Here is a 25,066-nt window from a genome sequence, read left to right as displayed (position 1 = left end):
TGATGTTTCTATCTCTCTCTCCCTCTCCCTTCCTCTCAGAAATCAATAAAAAATATTTTTAAAAAATAAAATAAGACAGTACACAGACTTCACAAGTCAAGTAAAATAAGTGAGAACTATAAGTATTGGTATAAACATAGAAGGTGATATTTACCCAGAAGTGCCAAAATCATTGTACTTGCAAGTCTCTGCCCTAAGCAAACATGAACAGGTTGACTCTACTTGACTTCCCTACCACCTACTGGTGTGACTTGAGATAAAACCTAGGGATTAAACTGGGCAAGTGTGCACTTGAATCCAGTTATGGTTAAGTTTGTTTCGTTACTAAAGGATCAGAGAACAGATATTATTTGTCTCAGAAATGTGAGCAGAAGAGCACTACGGCTGGACCAGAAAAATGGGAGAGATTGGCGGAGATCAAATAGAATCCCCATCACTGCACTGTTGTACCAATGAAGGACTCAGAATCGGAGCTCCAAGCTAGCATGACGGGGTTCCATTTAACACAGGACAAGACTATCCCTACTGTTGAGTCAGACCTGGGGGAGAGAATCTGTTTTGGGTTTGAAAACTCCTTTGCAGTTTCTGCCAAGCAACATCTTATACCAAAAAGATACATAATTATATAGAGTGACTAATTCATTTCTGCAGACCTCTTACATGTTCTATTGAATGAAGGTATCTATTTACCTGTTTGTCTCCACCACTGGGACTGTGCCCTTTTGGACAGGGGCTGTGTTATCTTCATCCTTTCATCTATATAATGCAATGCAATGCCTGGAATTTATTGCATTCCCAAAAAGTTTGTTTGAGTGCTGAATGCATATGCAGATGAGTTAAAGCTAGTGGCATCTGCAGATTTGACTCTTCCCTCATGTGTTTTCAGGCCATTTGTGAAACTTCAAATAAAACTACCTTGAAAATGTATGGGAGTCACTTTTCCTACCCAAAAGTACCTTTCACCTGTCCCTTTTGTTGCTTATTTTTATGTTTATTAATGATTAAATGTATCAAATTGTCTTTGAACTTATAAATACAATATCACCATAGATTATTTTTAGTTCACAAATAAAAATATCTGAAAATAATAAGGTGGGATTATTCTTTTTCAAGGTTATGCTATGATCTGTATTCTAAAGTGAGCCTACACATTAAGCAACCTAGTCATAAATTCATTTTTCATTTACTTTCAATACTCATGTGCATTAAGTCTGACCCAAATGATTTATTCATTTCTAGGTTGCCAGGTTATGCAGAGAATACCATGAGTTTATAACTCTCTAAACCTAAAATGTGGATTATCTCTCAATGGAGTTCAGTATGGCATGCTTCCTGATGTATTTCTCGGTAAAAATTTAAGCAGTTGTTGAATATCTGTACTGTCTCCTTTCTAGCCCTCATAGCAACGCCTACACAGTGATTATTGAGTAGCGTCCCTTTGTGCTAGCAGCTGGCTTCCTTCTTTCAATGTATTTTAAGAACCATCCTAGTTACAAACTAAAGCTTTTATTAAAGTATCCCTCAAATTCTTTTTGACTAATCTAAGATCTGGTTTCTACATGACATGACTTTTCTTAGTCATATATAAACCAGATATTAAATGGACCCAAAACAGATTTCAAAAAAAAATAATTTCTAAAAGATGTTGGGGGTTTTTTTTATAGGATCACTTCTTGTACACAGATCTTTTATTAAACACTTAGTCTTCTTACCTATGATCTATGACTACAGAATTTTTTAACTGTTTTTAAACACAGGTGATGTTCGCCATATTTAATAATTCATTTAGAGCAGGTATTGACCAATCAGAACGGATGCTGGTGCCATAGCACTGGACCAGGGTCCTGGAGGGCCCCTGATGTGACAGATGCTACCTTGTTAGGGGCTGGATCATTCGAGGCCAGAGTGAGTCTCAGGGGAACAACCAGGGTTGATGAAATGGTGGTGGAGGGTGGTCAGGGGCTGGCGGCAGCGGCTGTTTATCAACAGATAGAGTGATACTTCAACAATTCAACAAGTATACATGGTTATAGCGTGTCTAGGTTTAAAATAAGCCCCCCTTGTTAAGACTTTTTTGTTATTTTTTAATAAAAATGGATGATAAAAACATTGAAATAAGAACTATCTCACTGAGGAAGTCCTATCTTGTTGTATTTTCAAGGATTCCCCATAATCAGGCTAAACAAGGTCTGAAGCTTCTGCAATTTGGGGAAGGGGACCCTTCTGAACACGTTAAGCGCCCAGTGAGTCACCGGTGACTGACACTATACTTTCCATCCGGAAGACAAAACAGGCTGGGCGCTTAACGTGTTAAGAGAAAAACACCTTTCTTATGCAAATTTCACAAAAACATATGACTGTATGAATACATTGACAGAGATCCTAAAGCTTCAACTTCATTATCATCCCTAAATCCATCTGTAGATTATTCAGAAGAAACTGCATAATTGATTGACTCTTCAAATGATTCTCATGTAGTCAGTATAAATTGTGACCCTGGAAAACAGAAATCCATTTAAATCCAGACTTAATATCAGATGTGACAATAACTGTGTTTCCATACAGTGAACAGGAAAATCAAATAGGTCCAGGTTGAAAATAGGTAATATGTGCTTATTGTTCTATCCTAATTGGTCCTTTTAAAAACTGAGCTAATGATATTCCTTATAGCTTTGAATGGAGGAACCTCTAACACCAGTAAGTGTGTCTTTTTCTCCCCTAGAAGTTTCTTTTCTTAATTTATCTTTATTATTGAAAGTATTAGATGTCCCTTTTTTCCCCCATTGAATCCCTCCACCCCACACCGTGCCTCCTCCCTCCCCCCTCCCCTCACTGCCTTCACTACACTATTGTCTGTGTCCATGGGTAATGCATATATGCGTATAAATTCTTGAGTTAATCTCTTCCCACTCCCCCTCTCCCCTTCCCTCTGAGATTTGTCAGTCTGTTCCATGCGTCTATGTCTCTTCTTTGTTCATCAGTTTTTGTTGTTCATTAGATTCCACATACACGTGAGATCATGTGATACTGGCTTATTTCACTTAGCATATCTCCAGGTCCCTCAGGCTGTCTCAAAGGGTAAGAGATCTTTCCTTTTTACAGCTGCATAGTTTCTGTTTGAAATTTTCTGTTTGGAATTCTTTCCTTATAAAAACTGCTGTGGACTCTAACTTCAAGCACCAAACTAAAATTCAGACTTCTCTGACCATAGGCTGAGTGCTTTGATATGATTGGTTGGAGGGTGAAAGATATTTTTATCTGAAAGAAGAGAACCACTATTTTGACAGCACAGAACCTGGAAAAAAGACTGGAATGATGGGGAGGTGAGCACAATGTCGGCCTCCTGTCAATGCCTATAAACCAGAAATTCTCAATCCTCATAGCCCAGTGGAATCACCTAATGCCAGGGCCCACCTCAGATGAATTAAATCAGAATCTGGGGTGGGGCCTCAGCATTTTAAGTGGGTGATTTAAAAGTGTGATCCTAATGCGCAAAGTTGAGAACCACTGCTATTAACCTTATAGCACAAGGAAATGAAATCAAAAGTGAATAAAGTGATTCATGAGGGAATATCTGAGGTAGGATGGGCATAAGATGTATAACTTAAGTCTCCCAGACAACAGTCTAACCAAGAAGAACACCTTGGGGTTTGCAGTTATGGAAGTTCAAAGAGAATGAACATGTGGCATGTGCATGGGTCTTTTCACAGGCGGTGCCTGCAGGTAGAGCACTGACAAGTAGCCCCTCGGCAAAAGGGATTGAGAAGCTCATGGACTGACAGAGGAAAATGAGGGTGGACAATGTTCAGTAATTTCACCTGACACACTCAAAAACCTATATATGATACCACCACCACCCACCTTGAGGATGAGTGAAGACTTAATTGGGTGAATATTTGCATAGCCTTAAATGTATCACATCATCAGGGCCAGTGAAATTTGAGCTACTGGTATGTTATCCTAACTGTTACCAAAGTTTAGTGATACTTTTTTTAACAATTAATTTGTATTTTGGGTATTTTTATTTAACATAATGTTCACTATGTGCCAAGTAACTAAACTGAAAAAGAAATAAGGATATTAACGTTGAGAAGCACAAGTAACCATGAGGCTATGGTATGATATGAGTTGTCCACATCTATAATAATAAAAGTGTAATATGCTAATTAGACTAGACAGCTGAAAGACCTTCCAGACATCCTTCCGGACAAAGCCGCAGTGGCGGGGGCGAGGCAGAGGCAGTTAGGGGCGATCAGGCAGGCAGGCAGAGAGGTTAGAGGCGATGAGGCAGGCAGGCAAGTAGTTAGGGGTGATAAGGCAGACAGGCAGAGGCAGTTAGGAGTGATCAAGCAGGCAGGCAAGTGGTTAGGGGCGATCAGCCAGGCAGGCGAGTGATGAGGGGCGATCAAGCAGGCAGGCAAGTGGTTAGGGGCAATCAGGCAGACAGGAAAGTGGTTAGAGGTGATCAGGTAGGCAGGCAGGCCAGCAGTTAGGAGCCAGTGGTCCTGGATTGTGAGAGGAATGTCTGACTGCCAGTTTAAGCCTGATGCCACAGGGATCCCTGCAGGATTGGGCCTAAACCAGCAGCCTGACATCCCCCGAGGGGTACCTGATTGAGAAAGGGTGCAGGCCGGGCTGAGGGACCTCCCCCCATCCCCCCTATGAGTGCACAAATTTTGTGCACCGGGCCTCTAGTTTGTGTATATATACGTTAAAACCACCACAATATGTTTCCTTATGTTATTATTTTTTATGTATACTATGTCCTGGTTCTTAAGCTTCACATTGTTCTAAGCTGAGAAGGTTGCCAGAAATAGCAAATAAAAATACACAATTCCCTTATTAAATCTGAATTTCAGATGAATAATTTTTAACAGAGAGACATAGATATCTCCAGTGCAGTATTTAGGCAATACTGTTACTAAAAAAGTATTTGTTGTTTATCTGAAATTCAAATTTTACTCAAGCACATATCCCAGTGCTGTAGGCATAAGAGAGGTTCAGTTATGCCTGTTATCGATCCAAATATGGTATGTGATTACATTGCTGAATAACTAGATCTAGCAGATCACTAGACTCCCTCTAGAGGAAACATAAAGTGAAATTGCACATTCTAGACCCAGATCTTCAGGTTGCCAGCTCAGCATGACAGGGAAGTCCCTGAGAGCCTGGTCTGAGATTTCACACCCAAGAACAAAATAAGTCATTAAGTAAAGTTTTTTCAGATTTTAGAGTTGCTGTCACTGGTAATTAGATGTTAAAACTCTACAGCAAAGTTCTCTTAGGTTTTAAAAATAAAACCGGGCACTTTTATACAAATTGGCTCTAAAAAAAACTGTTTTAAAATGTTCCTGCTTCCTTTCATCATCATTAACACAGTTCTCTTTCTGTACTAGTCAGTTTTGGAATGTTCACTCTCTGAAAGGTGTTTTTTTGCCAAATGTGCTATAAGATTTTTCAACAACAGAGGATGGACAGAGGGGCCCCAAACTACTGGAAATGGCTTATAAATCCCAACCTTGTTTATACACTGAATACATAAAAGTATTATTACTATTTTGTGAGAATTCAGTTTCAGCTTCATAATTGTGTGGCTATGAGAAAAAGATTGAGTTGTCTACTGAATTTCTATCATACAGAGAGCCTTTTTATTTTTAAATGTATCTCAGCAGTAGGTTTGTTAACAAAAATTGGGTCTTTTAAGGTTGGATTTAGAGAACATAGGAAAAAAAGTTTGAAAAGAGTTGCTTTGCATAAAAATAAAACAAAATAGGGGGTAGGCACAATGGAGTTACTGAGTCAGGGAGGAAATAAAAGAGGTCACAGAAAGAGAAGTTAGCCAAGCAATGCAATGGGATACCTGTGCCCTATAAGGAAAGATGACCAATAAAAAAGTAAACAGATAAAAAGTTAAATAATGCATGGTAGATTGTTTACAAATCCTATATAATAAAAGCCTAATATGCTAAGTATACGGTCGACCGGTTGGCTGTTCAACCAAAGCATAATATGCTAATGATATGCTAAGGCTGCTCAACTGCTTGCTATTACATGCACTGACCACCAGGGGGCAGACACTCGACCAGTAGGTTAGCTTGCTGCTGGGGTCCAGCTGATCAGGACTGAGCAAGAAGGGCCGGACACACCCTGGAATCCTCCCACAGTCCCTCCCCGGCTGGCCAACCTCCCGCATCCCTCCCTGGCCCCGATCGTGCACCACTGGGTTCCCTTGGCCTGGCCTGCACCCTCTTGCAATCGGGACCCCTCGGGGATGTTGGAGAGCCGGATTCAGCCTTATCCCACAGGCCAGGTCAAGGGACCCCACTGGTGCATGAATTTGTGCACCAGGCCTCTAGTTGATTTAATAATTCTCCTTCCTGTATTGTTGCCCTTGAGTATTCCCCTCCCACATTGATTGTGGGTTTGGCCATGTGTTTTTCTTTGGTCAATGGCAAACCTGACATAAGCATTATTTTAAAAGTGCTTGTGCCCTGACCAGTTTGGTTCAGTGGATGGAGCGTCAGCCTGAGGACTCAGGGGTCCCAGGTTCTATTCCAGTCAAGGGCATGTACCTTGGTTGTGGGCACATCCCCAGTAGGGGGTGTGCAGGAGGCAGCTGATCGATGTTTCTAACTCTCTATCCCTCTCCCTTCCTCTCTGTAAAAAAATCAATAAAATATATTTTAAAAAATAAAAAATAAATAAAAGTGTTTGTGTATTAAAGATCTGTCTCTTGCTAGTCTTCACAACTCTGTTGCTGCTACCATATTAAAAGGCAAGGCTAGTCTGCTGGATGATCAAAGATACATGGCCCAGTCATAAAAGTGATGATTCTATTTGTAAAAATGAATTTACAAATTTGTAAAAATTTGTAAATGAGAATTTAATAAAGATAGAATTAAAAGTTTTCTTTGAATATTGGTAATAGGTTGACTGCCTTAAAAGATGATACGCATTACATATTTCTTTCATGTGTTTTTGATAACACATGACTATTTCCAAGAACATGAGTCAGTAGCAACAGGATTCAACAGAAAAATTATCTGTTTATAGATTTCAAGTTTCAGGAGGCAGGGTATTTTATCTCTGTGTCCCTGGCACAACGCACAAGTCTGGAAAGTAAGTGATGGACTGTGTTTGTTAAATAAATGAATGCCTTACAAAAAGAAGATAAACATCCGAGAAAGGAAATCCCTGTTCTGACACTATGTTAGAATTATAGGCACCATTAAAATTGGCCAGAACGAATGAGCATTATCAAGAGCAGTGACTCCCAAATTCTAGGACTTGGTCCAGTGCCAGTCAGTGATTAAATTGTCAATGATTTCAATTTATCTGCAAAAAATAATAATAATAATAACCACTATCATAAGTTAATTTAAAACTAAATTAATTCTACTTTCTTCATTTTGGAATTATGTTTTCCTTATGTATCTCTTATTAAAATGTCCATTTGTTCAATATGATAAGAATAGGTAGCAATCAGTTTGTTTTCTTAACATGCTCACTTAGCCAAATAGAAAAATCAAAACACTATTATTATTCAAAAAAACTGAGGGGAAATATTTCTGATGTGTGATTTTCAAAAGTCTGAACATACCAGCAAGTGCTATAGATTCCTCAGAAAACGAGACAGAGCGAGTTCCGAGAAGACACGGTGTGACCCACACAAGCAGAGGAACGTGTAGCCAGTTATGCTCCCGGTGACCAGAAGAACAGTCACATGAGCAAATCACAGTGACAGAGGGAAGTGCTGCAGACTCTGTCAGAGCCGCACACGACAGAGTGAATACTTGGATGAGAACCTGTGACTTTGAATTGGACACAAACATTCACTTTATAGCACTTAGTGATCCAGGAGTCATGTCCACAGGAGTCCTCTCCCGTGGACTCCCTGGGCCCCTTCTGCCCAGATGCATCCAGCAGCCATTCACCCTTTGAAGCTTTGCCACATCCCGACTCTCAAACTGAAAATTGGGTGCAGATCCCTTCCTGTCTTGGTTTCCTCAACCTCTCATATCTTTTCACCTATTCAGGATTCTATTTCACATTCCTCTCTCGGCGACCCAAAACCAGCAGCTCCTTGAAATCTTGGAGAGTTTTTGGCTATCTCCAGTTGAGCCCCACCCACCCCCAATCTTGCTTTAAGAGAAGAATCACATTTTCGATCAAGTTTTCTGTTAGAGCACCTAATATAATCTCCTCGGTGTGGCTGAGGTTTTGTGGAAACACAAAAGCTAAAGACTCTAATCTTTTTTTTTACTTTCCAACCTATCACACTCTCCTAGGGGGAAATATCAGTAGGAAACATATTTTTTTTATTCTATTCTGTCATTTCATAAACTCATGAAGTATTTTCAACCACTTAAAACAACTTTCAATTCTTGGTTATTATTCTACAAATAGTCCGTTTCTCTCTTTTGGTATGTTATGATACTTTTCAATCTCCAACAGGAATTCTTGAAGCTTGATTTTTGTGTGAATACAGCAAGATGTTTGTTGTTTTTTCCCAACATTTATAAAATTCCTGAGGATTTCAAAGTAGTAGTATTTAATGTCCACATGAGTAAGTTCAAGATGGTAGACAGGAAGTGTACAGCAAGACATCCTGGAGAAAAATTGGGTTTCTGATTTAGTCTGAAATTTATAAAATATGAATTACAGTTAATGCATAGTCCTTTGGTTTGCTAATTTATAATGCACTTACTTAAAAATGGAAATAGCCTCAGGAGAGAACTGCACATTTTCATGACTTTGGAGGATAAGATTTAAAAATCTAATTAATAGTTTCATTTATAAATGATTGCATATTATAAAGGATTAACCCACTTCCATATATGTTTCCTCCTTTGGACATTTAACAGAACAGCCTGAGTTTGGGCCCCTGCCTACGTGCAGGAACACTGCCATGAAAAGGGTCTGTTTTGAGGTGGCCCCAATTAATGTAGGTTGGGTAGGCTGGGGAGATAACTCTGGGCTGGCTGGCTGGATACAGGGCTCTCTGACCAGTGCCGAGAGAGCATAAAGCTTCCAGCTTTCATGTGAAAACAGACTTAGAAATAGAAAAAAGGAAAAATGTGATATCAGTTTACATGGTTTTTAACTTGTCAATATCATAAAGCCAGGATGTATTTTCCAGACCCACGGCTGTAAGACCAAGCTTGTCATGTACTTTCAGCTCAGAAGAAAAGAAGCCCAATCATTTACATTTACCAATAAAGACACCCTTCCTCGCGCACAGCAGTGTGTGCCACTGCACTGGCATCATTGTTGCCTGTGTGTGAGAAAAATGAAAGGGAAGCAGGGAATAGGAAGGTTTACAAGGATAAAATTCAAGCAATGCCCAAGACAAAGGCAGAGACATAGAAAAGCTGCCTCGTAAGACAACGGTAGATGGTAATACCGACAAAGGAGGAATGGGTAGCTGATCCCGCTCTCCAGCTGCTGACAGCTGCCCATGGAAGGTATGGAAGATGACTGAAGGTTAGAGGCGAGCTCATAGCTCTGTCTGATATGTCTCACTGATTTCTGAAGCAACAAGCAAACTGCAACATCAGATAGCTTCAGGTCACTTTGAATCAAGAAATGTAAACAAATTCTAGTGAAAGCTTTTGTTGATGAAAACTAGAATAGCACATGGAATTCAATTTCAGAGGAAGGTTAGAGAAAAACTTTAAATTTCACAAAAATATTTAATGGAAGCAAAGGATATGTAGTTTTATAAAAGCCTAAGTGTTCAAATATAATACTATCTGTAATTTTTTAAAGGTGCCAGTTTAGGGTGTTCCTTGGAAAATTATAATGATTTCAAACTAGAGGCCTGGTGCACGGGATTTGTGCACTGGTGGGGGCGTGGCCTGCAGGGATCGGCCGCTGTGGGAGTGCCGCTCATCCTGGTCAGCCAAGCGGCTGTGGACCCGCCCTCTGAGAGGCTGACCCAGTTGGGGCCGGGCCCAGGGACAATAGCACTGAGAGGCAGCAGGGTAGGCCTCAGTCCCGTAGTGGCCACAAAACCGCCTCCCAGCCTCCGGGGTCAGCTCTGGGAGCCCAACGGCTGCAGCAGTGCTGCGCAGCCTGCAGGCGGGCATCCAGAGAAGGCGGCAGGGAGTGAAGAGGAGGAGCCTGGGGTGAGGAGGTTATGATCGCAGCCTGGGTTCCTGCCCATCAGCCCAGGGTTTGCAGCGGGAGCAGCCGCTCATCCCAGTCAGCCGAGTGATGCTCCCACTGTGGTAGCACACTGACCACCAGGGGGCAGCTCCTGCATTGAGCATCTGCCCCCTGGTGGTCAGTGCACATCATAGTGACTGGTCGACCGGTCATTCTAGTTGTTCAGCCATTCGGGTCGCTGGGCTTCTATTATATAGGATGCCTGTTGGATACATTAAACTAATTTTAGAGCTTGTAATATGAATCCTTGTACTGGCATGAAAAAAGCAAGATAACAGACCAATAACCTATAGATCTCATAAGAAAAATGTTTCCTAATATACAGAAACCTTTGAGGAAAAAAAAATAAAGGAAAAAAAGTCCAAAGAAAAGAGCAAATTACCTTCATTTTAAAAATATAATCTCTTCAAACAAATGAGTGAGTCACTTTCAGTACATTCAAAATTACTTTAAGAGAGTTCATTTAAATTGCTTTTCAGAATTGACTAGTATTCATTTTATCTAAGGAAAAACATTGTTCACACACAGTGTTATAATTACATCTATTTGTTGTGCTCAGCGAAAAAAATTTCCAGACATATGCAGCTGACAAAAAATAATTCAAATTTATGTTATATTTTCTTTTCTTTTTTAGTTAAATATAGTTGGTGTACAATAAGATATTACTTTTAAGTGTACAGTATAGTGATTTGACCTGTTTATATCTTACAATGTATACTATTTTCAACTTAACAGTGCTTCTTTCTGATATATATATATATATATATATATATATAGAGAGAGAGAGAGAGAGAGAGAGAGACAGATATATATTTGTACATATACATATTAGACATTACAGTTGTTTTCTTTTTCTTAATGTCTTTGCTTTTTTAAAGTACTTAATATATGCATGTAGTTTTATGTAGTATGGTCATATTAATAGTTTTCTATTTTGATTAGTTTTTTGTCTTTTTGAAATAATATTATTCTCATGCTGGCTCTCTATAGACACTCTAATCTTGACCTCTCAGTGACCCATGCCCTTGTAATAATCTCATACCCTTGGCTGATGGTGAAACCTATGACTTTCTTCTAACCCAGTGGTCGGCAAACTGCGGCTCGACACACCGTGGCTCGAGAGCCACATGCGGCTCTTTGGCTCCCTCAGTGTGGCTCTTCCACAAAATACCGACTTCTGCACATGGGCCACGAAGTTTCAATCGCACTGTATGTGCGCACCTGCATGTGGTATTTTTTGGAAGCGCCACACTGAAGGGGCCAAAGAGCCACATGTGGCTTGCGAGCTGTGGTTTGCCGACCACGGTTCTAACCAAAAGAATATAGCAAAGGTGATGGGATGGGATGTCAACCTTGTGATTATATTTTGTTTTATAAGACTCCACCTTAGATGATTTAGCAGAGAAGGCGCTCCTGCTGGCCTTGAAGAAGCAAACAGCCATGCTGTGAACTTGTCTATGGAAAGGGACATGGGACAAGAAATTGCAGGTAGCCTCTAGGACAGCGGTTCTCAACCTGTGGGTCGCGACCCCTTTGGGGGTCAAATGACCCTTTTGCAGGGGTCGCCTAAGACCATATATAATTACATATTGTTTTTGTGATTAATCACTATGCTTTAATTATGATCAATTTGTAACAATGAAATTGGGGGTCATCACAACATGAGGAACTGTATTAAAGGGTCGCAGCATTAGGAAGGTTGAGAACCACTGCTCTAGGATATTAAGGTGTCTTCATCCAACAGCCAGTGAGAAGCCCAGACCCTCAGTCATGCAGTCACAAGGAAGTGAATTCCTCTAACAAACATGTGAGCTTGAAAAAATGTCATGAGCTCTAGAAAGGAATCCAGTCCTTCCAAGACCTTGATTGCAGGCTTACAAGACACTGAGCAGGGGTTTCGGTTCAGCAGGTCTGATTCCTGACCCATAGAAACCGTGTGAAAATAGGTGTACGTTGTTTTAAGCTTCTAAATTTGTGTTAATTTGTTACATAACAGTAGAAGACTAATGCATTACCTTTCCCTTTTCTTCCTCCCCTTTACGCACATCACCAACACCACCATCACCACCCAGGTGACAAAATTCCTTATATTATAAAATTACAATTATTCACAAATGTAAATATTCTGTGGGGATCTAAAGTATATTTCAAAATTTGGATATTATGCAACATCATCAGCATCCTGCTTTTCTCACTCACCAATAACGCATGGAAATCCTTCCAGGTTTTCTACTATGGTTCTAACACAGTCTTTTTAAGGGCTACCAAATAACCCATGATGTAAATGTGCTGTGATGAGCATTCACTTGTTTCCAGTTCTTTGCCCATGAGAAATGTTACAACCAATATTCTGTATGTAATCTTCATGGGTGTTTTTACTTCTACTAGTTAGATTCCTAATAGAAGGACTGTTAGATCAAAGTCAACTTTCCAAAAAGGATGTAATAATTTACTTTTTTGTTAGTAACATCTGAAAATGCTCCCACCTCTCCATTCCTGGGAAGAAAGTCGTGTTTTCTTTCTTTTTAATTTTGGACAGTTTGAGAGATATATTTACTTTTGCCTGCCTTTTAGGAGTTTGAACTTTTTCAGATTAGCTTTTCTATGATTTGCCTAGTTTTATCCAGTGCCCAATTTTCTCTTGGATTATGTCCTTGTTGATTTGTTAGGACTTTGTGTATTATAAATATTAATCTTCTGTCCATGTTCTACCTGCAGATATTTTTCTAAATATATTCTTTTTTCCACTCACCTTTTTAAAAATAAAATCTCTCCTTCCCCTCATTTTATACCCATGGTTGTCTAGATTTTCTATAGTTGTTTATACCCATGGTTGTCTAGATTTTCTATAGTTGCTTATTATTTTGTTCAATTTAATGTTTAATCTATCCAAAATTTGTCTATATGGTGTGAGTTACTGGTACAATTTTATTTACTTCCTGATGGGTAGCCAATTGGGCTAGTACCATATGGTGCAAAAAACATCATGTGCCAATGATTTAAAATACCAAGTTGGCCATATGTTAAATTCTCATCCTTACCAAGATCTATTTTTCACATTTGGGATTCTTTTCCACTGGTATGTTCTCATGCCAATGCCATATTGATTCAAATACAGTGAATTACTGCATGTTCTCGACTACTAAAGTCAGCTCTCTTCCTCTAGTCCTCTTTCACAAAAATATCTTACCTTAACTCAGGCATTTATTCCCTCATTAAAAATTTTAAAACATTTCATCAGATTTTTTTAAAAAGCTTGTGAGGACTTCTAATTAAAAATTAATTTTATTTTTATATTAACATTTAAAAGATTTACATTGTAATGTTAGTCATTCTTTTCTCCCAAAACTGTATTCCAGCCCTTTGTTCAAATCGCATGTTATGGTCATCAAAACAAATATGTAGTTTTCAATGTAGGGATAAATCCAGCACCAGTTATCTTTGGGGGATTCTCACAGAATCTGGGACTCACTAGAACACAAACACCATAAGCTCAGCAAATTTTCTCCTATCCACCTTTTCTCTTCCTTTTTTTTTCTTTTTAAGCTTTTTCTATGCCTTTTCTTTCTTTTTAATGATTATTCATTTAATGAGAATTTGAGTCCCTACAACTGCAAAGTACTTAAACATGATGAGGCAATATGTACTTGGGGATTTGCCTTAACAGAGCTAACTTAGTAAAAGTTAATTTTATAAAAAGGCAAATAAAAGCTTTTGCACGATTTTCTTTCTTTCTGGTCAGGTTTTTATGTAAAAATATTTCCCTGCATTGCTATCAAGCATGATGTCAAATTTTATAATATTTGCTGTTCTCAAAACTGGTAAGTTAAATGCAGGGTCCTGCAGAAATGGCAATGATTACATTTGCTTTTGTAATCTCCATAAATGGGAAGCATTATCAATCAAATGAGTAGAATCAAATACATTGTTATTAAATTATAGTCATTTCTTTCTCCCTTTTTTATGCTAATTGTAAACAACTTTCAGAGGAAAAAGCCTTTAGGACAATACATAATCAAGCACTAGTATATTTTTCTTCTAGACAAATATTTCATCAGATTTAAAGTCAAACAAAAAAAATACAATATGCTCTCTTTAACTGTACCACCATTGAAAATATAATTTTAAATTGCCAGTATATTTCAACCAGACCCCTTTTATGCAAGAAATTAAATATATAAACTGAGGCTTTTACTACCAACTGCGCAAGATTTATCATTCACCTGAGTAAATGGAAGAATAACTACAAGCATAATGCTTTCTTTTAAAACCTTAGACAATAAGCTGAAAGATCAACATAATTATATTTCCCTTTTATTTGTAAATATGCCCCCTGCTGCCCTAGTTGCTTTTTCCTCTGTCTAGCAAGAGGACAGCTCTGTTAGACACCACAAGAAGCAATCATCTGCTACCTTGAAAATTATACCTTATTTCCTCCACAGCCCAACTGAGTTCTAGACTTCCTATATTTCCTAGTTTCACAAAGTTAAAAAATGATTTTTCAAGTATCTTTATAACAAATAGAAAATGGAATACAGCAAAGAATTGGTTACAACAATTCAAATTTCATTTTAAAAGATTATCTATAATAATAAAAGCATAATATGCTAATTAGACCAGACGTCCTTCTGGATGTCCTTCCAGACAACCTTCCAGACAAAGCCAGGGCTTCAAGGGAAGCCCGGGTCCCAGTGTCAGAGGGAAGCTGGTGCCAGCAGCCAGGAGAAGGAAGGCCTACTCTTGCACGAATTTCGTGCATCAGGCCTCTAGTTACTCTTATAAACAAAGGTTTCCATAGCCCCTAAATTTTAAGTAAAATGATCAAATTTATGACATTACAGGATGATCTCAAATTATGCCTACTTAAGGCATCAATATTGCTTTGTTTCTCTGTGAATTTCTTAATTTATTAAATAAAATGCATATTTTTTCCAGAAACCTCAGAACAAGGAAAATGATTTCATGATGTCATGGTAAACCCAAACCACATAATTTGGTGATGCTCAGGTTATGCTGTATCCGTGTAGGTCTTAGAAACTTACTTTTCCAAGCATGCTAGATTAAAAATAAAGATAAATTTCATTTTCTCCATTTGCTAAAACCAAAACAATGTCAAATAAAATGGCATGATGAATAGACTTACTCAAATACAGTGAAGACTGAAATGTCAGGGTGATAGAAGGTCAGCATGAAATGGGTAGATAGTACAACATGAATAAGAATTCAGCTGCTCCTGTCAATAATAAGACAATGGATTACATGGACAATTTTGAAAGCAATAGGTTTGTCCAGTAGTCAAATATATTGTCCTCATTCTAAAACTAGATTAAGAAAGTACACCCTGTCCCACCCTATCCAGTCTGATGTTTATGCTCTCCTTTTTATTTCTTATCTACATTATCTTCTAGGACCCCCACCAGTCTCACTCATTCACACTAAGTTAGAAATGGCTAGTGTTATGTCCAGTTATTTGTATTTGGAAATGTACGTAATGTAGTATGAAAGTCTTTGTCTCTTATTAAAGGAAACCATAGTGGGGAAGAAGAAGGATGTTAACTTGTGACTTGGAACATTCATTTCTTCCAACAGGGATAGGAAGAACTTGACTCTGGATCCAGAGTTTCTTTATTTGGCTCCCATTTCCATTTCAGATATTTTCTTAAATCCTTCTGATCACTTTGCATTCTAAGAGAACATTACATTCTTCCAAAGCTAAATTTATACCTATCTCAAAAAACTTGGGTCCACCTTTCAAAGTCAAGTTCAGTAGAAATCCTCATTATCAGACACACCAGCAATTTGTAACTGGTCAGTTCATCAAAACTAGTCCGTGTAAAAAAGTGAATCATGAAAGTATTAAAAGTTTTGGGGGACAAGTTCCCTGATTACGGTAAATATGCAACTGTCTGAAGAGGGGTAGAGCACATGAGAAAGCAATCCCCAGTCATTCACATGCACCTTTCTCTGGACATGATTGTATTCTGTGGAGGGAATGTAGAGCACCAGTTTAACTGGCAAGTTGTATAAATTGAGATATGCTCAGAGCGTCTCTAACTCAGTACAACATGACCTCATAGAGCCGTTGAGTAGATCTATAAAGCTTGAGCCAGACAGGAAAATCCAGTTACCCCAGAGGGTACTCTTGGGAGATTTTTTCTACAAAAGAGATAAAAAAAGAAAGATGTACTTTGACCTTCTCCAATATGTTAATAATACTAAGATAATAACTACTGGAAGAGATGAAAATAACTCCAGGAACAGTGTAGACTGAAGAGCACAAACAATGGAAACAAGTCAAGCAGTCACAGAAGAGTCCTGATTTGGTAAAAGGTTTTCAACTGTCATTTTTGTAGCCTGGAGCTGATCTTATTACCATTTTCTGTGATACTAACGATTGCAGGTGTCACTGTGATTCACTGAATCATGTTACCCTTGCCTTGAAATGCAAAATCCTCATTTCACATGGGTAGCATTTCGTGGTACTCAAAGAGAAAAACAACTTGCTAATGTGAAAACTTAAAAGAAAATAAAAGTCTACAAGAATACTTGATGAAGTGAGAGTAATTGTTTTAATAGCAGTGGCAGATATTAATCAAAATTCACACAGCATTTATAGATGATGATTCATCTTTGGTAGACCCTTAATTACCACTTTCATCCTCATTATTGGAACCTGTTTCAGAAATTTTAAAAACAGGTGCAAAATAAAAGATAGTATAAATGTCACTCCATGTGAAAATCTGAATTTTAAAATTTAGAAAAATCAATTGGATACCCTTCATTATAAAAACATGTTCTCATATTCTGATTGTGGAGAGAAGAGAATGGGATAGATACAGATACATTTTGAATGAACAAAAAAGCAATTTTTAAATTTCAATCAATACTAGTGCCTCTATTTTTACTTTAGAATTTTTTATCAGTATTGCTTTTATTTTATATTTTTAAATATTTAATAGATAATCCACATGGTCAAAAATTACAAAGTTCAAAAAGATATACAGTGAAGACTCCTCTAAGATGTCTCCATCTGCCCAGTGCCCAATTGTCCTTTCTCAATAACAACTGTTTTATATGATAAATATATTATTATGGATATATACATATTATATATTCATGTTCCCAGTTTACACAAATGTGGCATATTATACTTTCCTGACTTTATATTTATATTTAACACTAGAGGCCTGGTGCACGAAATTCATGCATGGGAGGGGGTGTCTCTCAGCCCAGCCTGCGCCCTCTCACAATCTGGGACCCTTGGGTAGGGTCCCTAGGCCTGGCTGGTGATCAGGGTCTATCGGGGCTTTCCTTCCCCCAGCTGCTGGCAGCTGGCCCCACCCCTGCCGCTGCCACTGCTTGCCATCTGTGCGGTGCTGCCCTCCCTCCCCCACCACCGGTCGCCTCCTTCTGTAGGCAGCAGGTGTGGGGTGTGATCACTTGGCTGTTCTGGGCCTCCCTCTTTGTGGGGTGATCGCTGGCTGGCCCCAAACACCCACAACAGCATCCCTGACTGGTGGCCTGGGCCTCCCTCTTTGGGGCGATCGATCGCGGGCCCCCCCCCCCGTCAATAGCCCTGCAGAGGGTAGCCTGGGCCTCCCTCTGTGGGACAATTGTGGGGCAATGGCAGAACTCCCCCCCCCCCCCCCCGCGACAATCACATCACACCTGCCTTGGCTGGCCTAGCGCCAGTGTGTGTCATAGCATGGTCATCCAGAAGGTTGTCCAGATGGTCATTCTGCTGTTTGGTCGCTTGGTCAATTTGCATATTATGTTTTTATTATTATAGATTATACCTTAAAAATCTTTCCGTATATAGGGCAATTGTTTGTTTGTTTTTAGTAAATGAAAATGTTCTTTTGTATTGATATACCATTTCTATTTAACCAATAAACCCTATGGACTTGTACATCCATCATTTCATAGTCGTAAGAATTTACCTATGACAAATATAATTGCTGGTTCAAAGAGTGAAATGTACATTTGTAACTTTGACAAATATCGTCAAATCGCCCTTTATATGCATTTACTTTCATATATACTCCTATAAACAATGAATAAGCATGCTTGTTTCAGGTTATCAATAGATTGTTATGAAAATCAAAACTGCTAATGTTACAGGAGAATTGGTAACAGTATAGTCTTAATATGCATGTCTCTAATTTGCAGTAAGGTTGATTATATTATTATATATGTTTTTAATTTATTTGTTATTGTGAGCTATCTGCTCATATTTTTTACTTCTTATCTTTTGGGTTATTTGTCTTTTGTTGATCCTTAGGAGTTTTGTGCATAATAATGAGATTAACTCTTTGCCTGTAAGGTGGCTACAAAACTTTTCCAAGTCTGTAATTTGTCTTTTGGCTTACCATGTGATGTTTTTGTCATGAAGAATTTTTTTCTTTTTATATTCACTAAATTCACTAAAAATATTTTATTACAGATTCTGGATTTTCATTTGTAGTTTTTAAAAAAGCCTTTCTACTGTCAAATTTTCATCTAATATTGTAATGGCTTATAGTTTTACATATAAATTCTTGATGCATCTGGAATTTATTATCTATGTATATAAAAGCCTAAGCGACCATTATGACCAGTCGCTATGATGCACACTGACCACCAGGGGCAGACGCTCAATGCAGGAGCTGCACTCCCACACAGTCCCTCCCCCCGGACTGGGCGAGATGGCCCTGATCAGCTCTGATCGCCGGCCAGGCCAAGAGACTCCACCTGTGCACGAATTCGTGCACCAGTCCTCTAGTAGTATATAATGTACAATGTGGATCCAATATTTTTTCCGAGAGCTACACATCATCCCAGAACCATTTGTTAAGTAATCTACTTTTACCCTTTTTGCACTTTAAGGTTCTATGCACATGTTTCTTTTTATATGCATAAAGAACATCTTGCAGGATATATAAGAAACTAAAAAAACGGTTACTTATGTGGGGAGAGGCAAGGGAGGAGGAATATATAGTAGATACTGGGCATATGGAGCAAAAGGATGATATAGACTTTTCACTGAATTTTTAAATTAAATTTAATCAAAAAATAAAATAAGATATAATATGAAAAATATATTCAGTCATTAAAAACTGGACCCATTTTCTATTTATTGTCATATAATTATGCTGTTCTCAATGTTTTGTAACTGATATAAAGTTAAAGTAATTATTTATTAGATATTTCTCTAAAACCCTGTGTATTTAAACATTTTCCCCCAACAAAACAGATATAAACTGAAATTTTTTAACCAAGAGCAAACTCCTAATCAAAATGAGTTAATTGGGTTATTCATCTCAGATTTTAAAAGTTAGTCATTAAGATAAACAAGGAGAAAATCATATATAATTAACAATTTGTTGTATATAGTCCTATATTCTGAGAACACCATTTGTCTTCTTTCACATCCTCATATAGTGAGTTAATTGTACAACTCTGAATAATGGCTAAAGACCTTTACAAAGTTTTTCTGAGATAAGAAAAAAATTTTATTTTTTTCAAGTAATATTTTTATTGTTACGCTTCTTAGACAGACATGACATTCACTTGGCAATTTTAGCACTTCAGTCTAGCTGCTATTCAGGTTACATGAGACAATATATTGTCTTAACAGTTGACAGTTTAAACAATCTTCAATTGTCAAAGGCTGTATTCAAATAAGAATATCTGCATATTTTCCTAATTTATTATGGCATACCTCTTAAGATCATCTGAGAGCTATTGTTTGAAATCACTATAGAAACTCTTTCCTAAGCAACTGCATTTAATCTAATTAGTAAAATAAAGACAAAGACCTGGATAAGAAAAGTTTTCATGTTAATAGACTTTATGTGACAAACTTATCTGTCATTTCTAAAGCAATATCAAACACTTCAGCAGGGCCTACATATGATAATGCATCCTACAATATTACATTATTTTTTAGCCATTCATGTACTTGTAAACCCCCTTTGAATTGGATCTAATTCTCATTTTATAGAGATTAAAAACTGGTGCTCAGAGACGTTTTCATAAATTGCCTAGACTGACACAGGTAATTGTTGAGCCAGGTCTCCTCCTGGGACTTGTTTTTTCCCCTATACCAGTGGTCAGTAAACTGCGGCTTGGCAAACTGTGGCTCGTGAGCCACATGCAGCTCTTTGGCCCCTTGAGTGTGGCTCTTCCACAAAATACCGGCTCTTCCACAAAATACCGACTTCTGCGCATGGGCCATGAAGTTTCAATCGCACTGTACGTGCTTGCCCGCACGTGGTATTTTGTGGAAGAGCCACACTCAAGGGGCCAAAGAGCCGGATGTGGCTCGCAAGCCGTGGTTTGCTGACCATGGCCCTATACCCAGCTTCCAGGTTCTTTCTGGCTCTGACATCATATGTCTGTGATTTTCATCATGGCTTAATCTCTTTGAGACTTATTGTCACATCTCTGAGTGGGAAGAAGACACCCTGCTCCTAAAGATTGTGCTGATGATTAACTGTGACTAGGGAGGCAGCATAAATGGCAGAGTGGCTAGAAAATAATTTCCTCATCTTTCCCAATCCTATCTGTATATATAAAAGCCTAATATGCAAAGTGTCCCCTCGGGAGTTCGACCGAGAGACCAGGAGTTCGACAGCTCGCTATGATGTGCACTGACCACCGGGGGGCAGCACAGAATGAAGCAAGGCCCCGGCCAGCAGCTGGGGAAGGGAGACCCCAGCCAGCAGCCGGAAGGCCCTAATCGGCCCTGATCAGTGGCCAGGCCTAGGGACCCTACCCATGCACGAATTTCGTGCACCGGGCCTCTAGTTTAAGACAAGCAAGGCCAGTGAAACTTGCCAAAATGTTTGAACATAAATGGATTCTAAAATAAAAATTATATGAACACATGTATTTAAAAAGATAAATAGTACTAAATTGTTTTAATCTTCAAAAGCGTAGTAATTTGAAATAGCATAAACTATTTCCTACATTCTCGGGTACACCAAGATCTTCCACTTTTCCACAACTGCTTTCTGCTTTGGATTGTTGTTTTAATGTGAATATTCCTTTTCCCCTGATGCCATATTATTTCTTTGGGGTAGTCTTTCTAATAAAATTGTCACATTATAAAATCACTACCAATTTATTTCTTTTTACATTTGCTTTATCTATACAAATCCACACAAGCATGGTTGACATATTTTTTATTCAAAACACATCAGTAATTTTGTAGACCAGAGTACACTTCATCTTTTCCTGTCAAACTGAAGTCAACTACCATACTATTTGGAATATTAATGGAGACCCTGTCAAATATTCAAATTATAGTGGACAATGTTTATCAAAATCTTATGCTCAAGGAAAAACAATAAGCAAAAACCCTGAATACCTAAAATACATTAAACATAAATTTTTTCAGATTACCTTAAATCTTTAATTCCTAATGAAAAAAATTAATATGTGGCCAATACTGAACAAAATATGCTAAATCCAAGTACTATGTAATCAGAATTGTTAATGTGATAAAGTAAGACAGTAAAAGTTATGCCATCTGCTTGTTCCTTAGTTAAGAGAAATCCATGTTTCAAATATTACCACTCTGCTAACAAGGTAAATTATTATTCATCTTAATGTCATCCAGAGGGAAAGAAATTGCCTAAAATAAACTTTCCTTTTTTCTAAGTATGCTGAATTAGTGATTCACATCTTTCCAGTTTGGGGAATAAAATGTCATGTTTCAGTTGAAAATAACTTCTGAAGGGCTACTTGAAAATATGAAAGGTACATAAATGAAATGGTATAGTGTAAAAAAGCCTTCAGCCACTCTTCTGTGTAATTAGAAGAATATAGGTCAGCCCAGCTTGTGTTGCTCTGTGGTTGAGCATCGACCCAGGAACCAAGAAGTCACCAGTTTGATTCCTGACTAGGGCACATGTCTGGGTTGCAGGCTCAATCCCCAGTAGAGGGCGTGCAGGAGGCAGCTAATCAATGATGTTTCTCTCTCATCAATGTTTCTTTCTATCTCTCTCCCTTCCTCTCTCTCTAAAAATCAATTTAAAATATTTTTAAAAAGTAATATAGTTCAAATTGGTCATGAGTATTTACAGTAATCGTTAAGCAGTCACCTAAAAAGTGTAATTCCCAAGTTCATGAAACATAAGTATAACCCAATTAAAGGTTGTAATATAGCTGAAGAAATTATGTATTAATCAGAAAGAAAGATTTAATGGCTTCAAAGTCATAGAAGTCTTTTACAAACATTGGCAGTGATTACCCAGATCAGACTGTCAAGGAAAAAATGGGAAATTTAGCCACCAGACTATCATAATAAAATTCATTTCCATGTAGGTTTACATGGAGAAAAATGAGATTCTGGCTGATAGAAGGCTTCCAGTTTTTATCACAAATATAATGGCAAGGTAATAAATTGTCACTCTGATTTTATACATTAACTAGAGGCCCAGTGCACAAATTCGTGCATGGGTAGGGTCCCTAGGCCTGGCCACTGATCAGGGCCAATCGGGGCCTTCCAGCTGTCAGCTCGGGCCTCCCTTCCCTGGCTGCCAGCTGCTGGCTGGGGCCTTCCTTCATTTCGCCTCCCCCCCCCACCCCCACCCTGGTGGTCAGTGCACATCATAGTGAACAATGGAACTCCCAGTCTCCCCGGGTGAACTCCTGAAGGGACAGTTTTCATATTGGGCTTTTATATATATAGACTAGAGGCCCAGTGCACAAAAATTTGTGCACTGGCGGGGGAGGGGAGGATGGAGGGGGTGGCCCTCAGCCCCACTTGTGCCCTCTCACAGTCTGGGACCCTCGGGAGATAACCACCTGCTGGCTTAGGCCCGCTCCCCGGATGGCAGATGGCAGGCCCGATCCCTCGGTGCCTGCCCAGCCTCCCCGGGTCGCGCACACAGCAGGGCCGATCCGGGGGTTGGGGCACCGCCCCGGGTCGGGTCGCACACGGACACCCACCGCCCGGGGTCGCAGATAGCAGGCCCGGATGGCGGCAGAGCAGGCGGGATGGCGCTGTCCCGCCCTGCCTGCAGTATGCAAATTAGCTGCCATCTTTGTTGGTGGTTAATTTGCATATCACACTGATTAGCCAATGGGAGGTGTAGCGAAGGTATGGTCAATTACCATGTTTGTCTATTATTAGTTAGGATTTTTAGAGTTGTGGTGTGTTTTTAAGTTGAACCCAACTTGGAACTGACTGGATTATGATTTTAAATCTGTCCTGCTAAGATCACAGCAAATCCTCTGAAGTGCCTCCATTCCATGAGGTCTCTTCTCTGGGAGACAGCCACTGTGTGACCTCACCCTGGGCCTGGGCCCTGCCGTGTGCTCTGTTAGAGCTATGCCCCACAGACGAGGGAACATGACAATATAGATTCATTAATGGGTGAATTCGCAGTTTTCAAGATGAGAATTATTTCTCTTCTCCTTCCAAGAGGATGGTTAGGCTAGATTGCATGCTTTTCCAGGACATCTTATTTCTTGACATCATTGTATAATTTGTCATTTTTTCTTATGGGATTTTTATATTTATAGTTTGTTTTTATAATGGGCCAAGGGTCTCCTGGAATTTAACTTAAGAGTCGTTGAGATAGTCTAGCAACTTCTATCGGGATGGAATGGGGTCATTTAGAGAAAGACATATCACCTTCCTCTGAGAAGATAAGAAAAGGATTTAAAGCGACTATGGCAGTAATCATCTTGGATGGGTACAATTTCAGAATCATTTACTCCAATTCAATCCAGGACAAGGGTTATCTACAGATAAAATGGCCATCCAAACCCAAATTACACAGTGGGCTGATAGGCTATAAAAATGACATTCTGTCATTGACAGCAGGAGCTGGGCAGAGGAGGAGGGAAAGGGGAGAGAAGGATGCTTTAATGTGTCTGTAGGGGAGGAGGGGGGCACAGAAAAGGAAGAGAGCGTGAGCGGGTAGATGTCACACCTTTCCAAGAGACTCTGCCCCCAGGAAGTTGATTTTCAAATTTGCTTGAAAATAAGAGCTCTCTATAATATTTGTTTAGAAACTCTCAGACCTCATCCCAGCCCCATAAACCACAGTGTGCTGGGAAGAAACAGGGTAACTTGGCAATATGTGCACATTACAAGGCCTTGGGTGAGTCTTCTCTGATCAGACCTCATCCCAGCCCCATAAACCACAGTGTGCTGGGAAGAAACATGGTCACTTGGCAATATGTGCATATTACAAGGCCTTGGGTGAGTCTTCTCTGATAAGTTTGAAAAGAGAATGTCAAGCTATTAGCTGAGAAGATGCCTCCGTGTGCTTATGGTGATATGCTGAGCCTTGGGAATAGTGAGCCTCCTAATAAGATGATAATCCAGTTCAGGTAAGACAGTACAATCCTATTACCGATCGCAATTACTTTAAACAAACAACAACAAAAAAGTACCCTGATAGTTGCCCTATGAAGACCTGGGTGCAAATCCTGACTTTTTCAGCAATATTTTTATCACCTATAGAAAAGAAGTGATGATATCAAATGTATAGAGGCTTATGATCAGAGCTGATGTGATAAGTTAAATAATGTGTGTAAAGGTGCACCTAAACATGAGGGATTGTGACTACCTGGTGAAGAGTACGAGGGCAAGTGTTGGTGTCAGGAGAGCCTAACAAGGCAAGTCCTTATAGGTGGGTGGGGAAACCCTGCCATGGGAATGTAGAATGTAAGTGGCAGCAGATAACAGCCCCCTCTAGTGGTCAGTAGATCGGGTAAAGCTGTCGTCTCCAGGTATAGAAGAAATTTTAAATAGGACTCAAGTTACTTGAGGAGGAATTGGGGAGAGATGTTACCAAGATAAGTTTCAGACAACAGGGAAAAAATCAGTACCCACCTCCTGAAAATGGGGAACGTGATGGGAGCTTTGTCACACAAGTTATTAGCAGTGAAAGCAAGTCAG

Source organism: Myotis lucifugus, unplaced genomic scaffold (genome assembly GCF_000147115.1).
Source record: "Myotis lucifugus unplaced genomic scaffold, Myoluc2.0 scaffold_5, whole genome shotgun sequence".
NCBI classification, from domain to species: domain Eukaryota; kingdom Metazoa; phylum Chordata; class Mammalia; order Chiroptera; family Vespertilionidae; genus Myotis; species Myotis lucifugus.
Note: the sequence above shows the minus strand (reverse complement) of the source record.